Source organism: Papaver somniferum, chromosome 9 (genome assembly GCF_003573695.1).
Source record: "Papaver somniferum cultivar HN1 chromosome 9, ASM357369v1, whole genome shotgun sequence".
In the NCBI taxonomy this organism is placed as follows: Eukaryota; Viridiplantae; Streptophyta; class Magnoliopsida; order Ranunculales; family Papaveraceae; genus Papaver; species Papaver somniferum.
In genome coordinates, this window is record NC_039366.1 from 199062632 (window position 1) to 199070650 (window position 8019).

The following is an 8019-nucleotide window of genomic DNA, read 5'->3' on the forward strand; positions in this document are numbered from 1 at the left end:
ACTAAATTTGGAATTCCAGGGTCATATTCATTGTGTTTTTGGTTTGTTACTTTCATATGACTATTCCTAGGTCGAGGTGGATCCATATAGATTAATCGGAGTTTTCGAATCGACGATTACGATGAATTAATCGACGAGTTTTCGGTGGTGGGGTTGGAGGATCCAGTGGGGAAGATGAAGATGAGAAGATGAAGAGGAGAAGATGAAATGAAATAATAAAAACTGATTTAGGTTAATTATAATTATAAAGGGTAAGGGTAGTTTTGTAACTTCACCCATTAGGACTCCCCCTTAGCCATTTAAAAGAGTCCCTTTAAAATTGGGTATACCCCAATTAATCTGGGTATACCCCAATCTCGTCAAAAATTATAACTGTACAGATTTATCCGCTTTATTAAGCCAAAATCAGAAGTTTACATTAACAAAGCCTGATAAGGACTAAGTAGAATATATTTCAATTCTGACTACATAACTTATTTTACTGATAGCATTCATAATTCAAGAAATATCGGAGATTAACTAGGTGACCGCAGCCACGATGGGATGGTCGATCGAATAAATTGGCACGAAAATATCATTTTCCCTGACACGCAAAAGTATTACTTTCCCTGAATTTTTTTTACCCGATGCATAAACCAAAATATGGCCGCATAATATGTTATGCATCATTTTTGATGGTTTACATAATGGTTATACATTCAATTTTCGAAAATTGTGCCTAATTGAAAGTAAAATCATTTGGGTTAATTAGTGTTAATTAGGTTAAAATACCCTTATCCCAAACTGTGCCTTATCCCAAAAAAAATTAAATGGCTAAAATACCCTTATATCATTAGTGTTAATTAGGTTTATTAAGTTAATTAAATTTTTAATTAGTTTAGTTGGATTATAATCAGATTTAGGGATAAAATTTTGATAAAAGAAATTTTTTGTTTTTGTGTTATGGAGAAGAAGAAGGTGAGTTTTTTTTTTTTTTTTTTGGGGGGGGGGGGGGGGGGGGGGGGGGGGGGGGGGGGGGGGGGGGGGAATCAGGGGTTACTTGAAATGAGTGATTCTAGTGGAGGAAGTAATGTTGGTGAATGTTCTAACAACATACATGATTGTGTTGATGATAAGATTGTCTCAACTAATCATATGGATTGGATGTTTGATGAAGAGATGTTAATAGAGGAAGCTTTGATAAATGATGCAAATGAAGATACTATTGCTTAAAATGAAGGAACCAATGATCCATATGAAGAACACGGAGCTCAAAACAATCGGGTAAACTTCCTATACTCTTCAAATTGCATGAATGGTGCTCCAAGTGGTCGAGTCATAAACCCCAAGCAACTACTCAGAGTGAGGGTCGTTAGGTCGATAGTGTGATAAACCAACGACCCTAAAGGGTCGGCAATGATTTGAAGAAATCTTTGAGGACTCTAAACTGCAACTTTTGCAGGTTATGAAAAATCGTCAACCAGTGTGAAATACTTGACGACTCCAACATAGAGTCGTTGGTTGAATATGTTTAGATCCGAACGACTCTAAAACGTTGTACTCACTGAAGAACTTACTCTTAGGGTCGTTAATCTATCATTCCTATATAATGACAACCCTAGCGAGCCCCTTCATAGATTAATGGGAGTCGTCAACTTAATATGATTAGATATGAACGAAAATATAAAACCTTTTACTCACTAAAAAAGTTAGTCTTAGGGTCGTTAATATGTAATTTTTATATACTGTCGACCCTAGCGAGCCACTTCATAGATTAGTGAGGGTCGTCAACTTAATATGTTTTGAACCAAACGACTCTTTCACATTTTTTTTATAATTGTTGATTTCATATAATCATTTCATTGAATAATAAAAGGCATACATCTTTCATAAGGTTACATTGAAGGAAATGAAACACAATACATAACAACGGTGCACTTATACACTTAATCATAAAACATGTAATTATACATGTTGCCTTCCAAGATGAAGTAGCAATCGTCGAACTCAAAAAATTTCCCACGAAGCACCTTATAATGGGCAGACGCCTTCCTCAACTTAAAAAGAAACATATTAAGTTAGTATCGATCAAAGTTTTGGATAAGTTTTACCTCTTATCTACTTACTATTATAGCACCCAACATATTGGGTAAGGCTTCCCTTACGGCCTTCAATTCTCTTTTGAAAACTTCACATTCAAAGGATATCCCCTTCAACCGGTCCTTGACAAGTTTCAAAGACCTTGAGTTTCCATTTCCGTCTAACGCCACAAAAACGATGAATACACGATTCCACTAAGCATCGGTAGTTTCATCGATCTATTTTCCTTGATCTTGAAAGTGGTTTGTGACTGTCAACCAAGCTCTCGCAATGGCACAATTCTCTTCGGGAGTGTAAGGAGTAGTCATTGTGTATTCTTTTGTTTTTCCTCTTGGTTGAGAATTGTGGTTTGTGTGAGTAAGAGGTGACATATGGGTCTCTGTTTATAGTAAGAGGTGACATATGGGTCTCTGTTTATGGGTCTGTGTTTATAGAATTGACCCAACTGCCAATTTTTTGAATTTTTCCGTTGGAAGACTCAACCACATTTGGTTGATTTCAAATTCTGAAATAAATACAAATACCATCTTGAGTCTTTAGTGAATTACTTTAACACCTGAACGACTCTAAAACTTTGTATAAATAGTCGTCATATTTGATATAATACCGAACGACTATAGATGAAAACAATTCAGAAAGTTGTACATATGTTTGTGAAGAGTCGTTAGACAACCATGTAGAGTCGTCAACCATTCGTAAAGAGTCGCTCTTTTTAAATTTTACAACTTGATGACCCTAACTTCTAGTTTGTAGTTAGGAAAATCAGGCTAAGTAGTCGTCAATTGTCATTTTTGCAGATTGACGACTCTTAAATAAGAAAAATCCCCATAAATTCACTCAAACAAGTCGTCAACCTGCAAAATTTTGATTAACGACTCGTTGATGATGTCGTCAATGTGCAAAATTATGGTTGGCGAATCTAGATGGAAAAGTTAAATTAACACTAGTGTCGTTAGGTTGACATTTTATATGTTAACGACTTTTTAATGATGATTTTTTTTTGTAGCTGGTGGTGCAAGAAAGCTCTCAACCAGAACCCGTTTCTACGATGGTTCGGATACCTCCCAACACTATATGACTGATTTGGTACATTTTCCTTAACCGAATTGATATGTTTATATTCAAATTATTTTACTATTGATCTCATGGTTGTCTAATTTGTTTGCTAAATGTAGACATGGGATACCAAGGATGACATCAAGGAATGGCTAATCTCCTAGGCAAAAGAGATTATGTGTGTGGTTGTTCAAAGTAGACATGTCGATCCTAAGAAGATGAAAATGGTATGTGAGAGAGCGGGTAAGAAGAGAAAAGGTCACAAAGGTAAGAATCACAAATATGAGAAAAAGACGAAAAGGGTCTACAAAACATCGTCGAAGAAGTGTGAATGCCCGTTCAGGATTGTTTTCAAAAGACATCGATAAATGAAGATTGTATAGTATCCTGGACGGTCGTCACAACCATCATCCACCCACAAGTTTATATTGATACCCTGCATATGCCCGGTTCAAAACACATCAGATGGAGAAGGTTCGGCAGATGAAGGGGTTTAAACCTCTTAAGATCCTTAATGCAATAAGGGAGGAAGATAAGGATAACTTGTCTACCATTTACACAATCAACGCTGCAAAGGAAACGATCAAGAGAAACTAATGGAATGGTAGATTGATTATGCAATAATCAGAGTGGTTAGCAGAAAAACTTAACTATGCCATGCAAACTAGGGTGGGTCCGGACGAAAAAGTGACTCACATTTTTCTTGCGCACCCAAGGATGGTGGACTTGGCTCAGTGTTTTTACCAGGTTCTATTAATAGATTGCACCTAAAAGACAAACATGTATAACATGCCGATGTTGAACGTGGTTAGTCATACTTTGGATAAACAATCATTCACTGTCCCATGGTGCTTTATAGAAAAAGAACAAATAGAAGATTATGTTTGGGCGCTGGAACAAGTGAGGTTGATTTACCGTGGCGAAGAGACACTGTGTGTTATATTCACGATAGGGATTTTGCAATTATGAGTGTCGTTCGTCAAGTTTTTCCACTAGCTCAAATTTTCTTTGCACGTGTAACATCTAAACCAATATTTTTTCTAATTACAAAAACCAAATCCAAAAGATCCATCATATAAGGGTAATCAACGTTCTAAAGAGGAAGACGAGCGTCTAAGTCAACTTTCCAAAAAAAGAGCGAGCCGAAGAGAAAAAGAAGGAAAAAGCAACATATGATGAAGAAGGGGATCTATGGAAATATTTTTGCAAAGATTGGGAACATTTGGCTCATTCGAAGACATAAGTTAAGTATTATGCTAACTTGCAGAAGTTTATTGATGATTGGAGCATGGATCATTGGAAGGAGAAGTTTGTTTATGCATGGACCAACAGATACAAGCACTTCAAAAATGAGTCTACAAGTCTTGCAGAGCAGTCTCACGGACGTTTGAAAAAATTCTTGGAAGAGAATATCCGTGGTGTTGTTACGGTACAGGAAGCTATTCACGAGCATGCAAAGAATGATCTAAGAAAAATAGTGGCCCACATGGAGATAAATAAAGACCGTTTTCTGATGCAATACATAGAAGACAAATATTTTCTACGGGGGGTAGCACACCAAGTATTACGATGGGCAATTAAGCATATGATGACCCGACTTATCGAATTTAGAGCCAAAGCGGCCGCTGGAAAGGTCACGAAGTGTAATTGTACAACCGACATTTGGCTCGGCCTCCCATGCAAACATAAACTTGGTGGGTACAAACATATAATTCCTATTGAAGATATAGATCTATTCTGGAAGCAACTTTCATTTATCCCAAAGCTCACGGGTTTAGCTGAGGAAGATTTTGGAGATTGTCAAGTACATCAGTGAAAAATACCGAAAAATGAATTGTGCAGGAAGACAAATATTGGTTTCAAACTTGTGGCCCGTAAGAGCTTGGGGGAAGAAGAAGATCCAATCAAACATAAGCCACCGGGAAGACCAACAACTAAAATATCATTTAGAGAAACTGTGAATGATGACTAGAGTTGCGCAAGAGACCGATCACGTCATGAGTATGTCGCTGAGGAATATAAGGAGTACAAGAAGTCTTTCCTTCCTAAGATAAAGGGTCGTCCAAAAAACCAAGTAAACACCCAAGGTGGTATAGAAGTGATACAAAAAGAAGCTATGGATGTTGTTGAGCATGCGTTCGATAACCAGCAAAGCCAAATGAGTGGAATGGTGATGATAAGAGGAAAAAATGGTAATCCACGCACCCCTAGGGATTCCCAAGGAAGACCAGTTCATGTTTCTTACACTTTGTATGAAGAGTATACCGAACAACTTACTTACGCCATCTTAGATCACCTTATATCCACCGACGATGTTGACGGGGAGGAAAATTGTGGTTATCATGTTGTCATGGAACAGTTAGGGCACTTCGACGAGGCCGACGAACTTAAACTAACCCAAATTGAATAAGCAAGAACAAAAATGGCCTCTAAACTAATTGAGGACAAGCAACTATATTTTACAATGATCATGCAAGTAGATCCAAAAGAGAAAGAAATGAAGTTTAAAGAATTGGTTTCTAATGTGAAATGGCGTAAGGGGTCGAAGAGAACCGGTTATAAGTTTTGGATACAAATGCCTTTTGGTGGCCAACTTCTAGCAGACACATTCACTTTTGTTGTTATTGTATTCAGTAAAGGCTTCCCCGGAGGTTCTTATATGTACGTACCCTCAAGAACTAGGTGTTATGCGGCGCTAAAGAAAAGAAGAATTGTTATGTCACATGTCATCAACAATAACTACACTGGCTTGAGGATAGCTGAGGAATATCCTTTACCACGAGTGGTCTATAGTCATTGAGGAGAGTTCACAAAGGAATGGAAAAACTAGTACGAGTACGGCATAAACATGTGGAATGCCTTGGACCCAACACCAAGTTACGTTGACATGGGCGATGAATCGTGAGAATTGTTGTATCTTGAACCCGAATATTTGTATTGATTTTAAGCATACTTTTTGAAAAAATTTGTATCTTAAACTCGAATATTTGTATTTTGAATAATGCTTAATGAATACAATGCGTTTTATCACCTAAGGCATCAATGTTTTTCTATTGTGTTGATTTTATTTGATTTTTTAGAAACAGAGTCGTTCGTATTTAATTAGATTTACCTAATGACTTTATAATGCTCATCAGGGTTGTTTGTATTTAATCAGGTTTTGCTAACGACTCTATAATGCTCATCAGGGTCGTTATTTCCTTACCCGTACTACTGTACGACTCAAAGGGTTCATACCTTTTTTTTATCTCCCGTAGGTTTTTGTTATTTTGGGTCGTTATTGGTCCATTCATATAACTTAATGACATTTTTTCCAAGAATCGTTATTTGTGTACCTACATGCTTGACGACTCACAACGTCCATATTGGACGATCTCCTGTATGTTTTTAACATATAGGGTCGTTAGTGGTTAACCTATATAGTAACGACCCAAAACTTGTCATAGGATCATTAGTCGTTAAACTTTAACCAATAAGGATAACAACTTTATACTGCCATATTGGGTCGTTAGACTTTAACATATACGTATAACGACTCTATACTAACCGTTAACGACGCAGAACATATATATGTTCAACGGCTCTTTCTAAAGATATTATTACCCCAAAAAATAGTTCTTGGGATATTTTGTATATAAAGTTTCCATCATTAACCAGCAAATACAACTTAAAACAATCAAAGTAAATCATTCTTTCAATGGAAAATCCACCGTCAAATAGAAATTCAATTGAAAATATAATTAGAAAATGCAAGAGACCAACCAAATCAATATTGGCAATGGAAGAAGAGATACGAAGACGAAGTATGCCGTCTACTAACAAAATTTCCTCTCCATCGCCATATCCTACGAAGGAGGAAGAAGAGATACGCAAGGCCAAACAACAAGGTCAAGAACAAATGCAACTCAAGGAAATATTGAAGCAAGTCGAGAGACCGAATGGGTTAAAAATTATTACATCGTCAGGGATCTTCCCAAAGAACGTGGTCATGAGAGCATATTTGTTTAGACGTTGGTTAGGGTCCTTTCGTTAAACGGACAAGCAAGAAACCACTCTTTAATTAGGAACCGTCTTACATTTGCTCGAGGACGAATCACGTTTTGAAATTATGCACCAAGTATAATGAGTTCCTAGCTAGACACAGAGGGGACAGGTTTGCGGCACAAACGACATACACCAAATGGAGAAAAAAGTCGTTTTATCATTTCGAAGCCGCAATGATATTTGAATATCGTTCCGGGGAAAAGAATTTCGTGTTAGATGTTCAGTAAGATTTAAGTTAGTCCAACTGTAAACGAATCTTGTATCAAGTTAACGACCCTCTTTATTAACTAACTTTATATTTAAAAGGGTCGTTAGTTTCTTAATCGTGTCGTCAAAATGAGGAGTCGTTCATATTTTAGATATTTTGTTAACGACCCTATCATTATTTGGGACAAAGGTGATTTTGTATAAGATAGAGTCGTTAGTTTTCAAGGTCAAATAGTGCATGACCCTATTAAGTTGACTTGAGTCGTTAGGATGCAAAATATTTGGTTGACGACTCTAATAAGTTGATTAGAGTCGTTTAGATGCAAAATTTTGGACAGATAGTTTTATACTTAAAAGAGTCGTTAGTTTTTTAATTGTGTCGTCAAACTGTGGAGTCGTTCATATTTTAGATATTTTGTTAACGACTCTTTCATTATTTGGGACAGAGAGGTGGTTTTGCATAAGATAGAGTCGTTAGTTTTCAAGGTCAAACAGTGCACGACCATATTAAGTTGACTTGAGTCGTTAGGCTGCAAAATATTTAGTTGACGACTCTAATTAGTTGATTAGAGTCGTTAGGATGCAAAATATTTGGTTGACGACTCTAAGCCTGTGACAAAATTTCCAAAGATT